The sequence below is a fragment of the Dipodomys merriami genome, unplaced genomic scaffold (assembly GCF_024711535.1).
Source record: "Dipodomys merriami isolate MVZ:Mamm:240054 unplaced genomic scaffold, mDipMer1.0.p SCAF_18, whole genome shotgun sequence".
In the NCBI taxonomy this organism is placed as follows: Eukaryota; Metazoa; Chordata; class Mammalia; order Rodentia; family Heteromyidae; genus Dipodomys; species Dipodomys merriami.
In genome coordinates, this window is record NW_027203159.1 from 25,254,500 (window position 1) to 25,255,728 (window position 1,229).

Below are 1,229 nucleotides of genomic sequence, written 5' to 3' on the forward strand. Positions count from 1 at the left end.
AAGAGCCAGAAATCTCACTTTTTGGCATTTACCTAAATAATCACATACTTTTCCATTTTGTATTTCCAACTAATACTCCAAACAACACTCCAACTTTCCCTTTTCCTGTAAAATAAATTTTCTTTCAAAGTCTACCAAATTTTCCGACACAGCTTTGGTTCTTTTATGTTCAAGAGTATAAGGTTTGTTCTCTTTTTATGAACTTTTATATTGGAAATAAATTTTCAACCCACTTATAGTGGCACACACCTGTAATCTCAGGATTCAATGGGTAAAGGTAAAATCATCCAAAGTTCAAGGCCAGCCTGAACTACATATAAAAGTAAAAAAAAAATTCCTTTTTCTCTAAGTGCTGCTTTTCCAAAGACTGCCAAGTGTGCACTTGATTTCCTCCCACAAGAAAACATAAAAAAAAACTAGCAGGATTTTCGCCATGACTATTTGAAACCAAACTCTAGCATTTGTAAACCCAAGCTTAAATATTCTGACATTTAATCTTTTAACAGTAAAAAAAAGCTAAACAATAAGTTATTTCAAGGGTTATAACTACTTCATCTTTTCTCAGAAATTTCCAGCTGATAATAAGAATAAATTTAATTCAAAATGGCATTCCTGGTGGTACCTACTAGAAGTTCAAAACAGTTCAACTCTCAAGTAAATTAATTTATCAACTCAATGATATCATCATAATTCTTCCATTATTTCATTCTGTCCATTTTAATGCTTTCTTCATCTCAGAATTTGCAGTAAAATGATAGCGCCAGTTCAGTTCATGTTATGAAAAAACAGTTATCATTACAGACACAAATAAATTACCATATAATTTACTTAAAGACAAGAAAACCTCTTATAGAATTACCAGCTACTTTTTCAAAAATCACATTAGTTTGAAATAGATGCCGCTCTAATGGTTGAAGTTTTCAAGGGAATCAATATAAATGCATTGACTTAAATAAGATAACAAGAATTTTCCTGTTGTTGAGAGTAGAAGATAATTGTACAATTGCACAACACATAATTCATCAAAACCAGGACACATTAACTAGGAAAGGAATAAAAAAGTGAGGTAGATTATAAAAATATTTGCTACTCTTTCAATATAGATAAAATTTTATATGTTGAAGCAATACTTATCAAAGGAGATAAAGACGTGGAAGAATTATATTAACTGTATGTGTATGCTGAAACATTTCTATGTTCATAACAATTTATTGGCACAATTCTTTCTT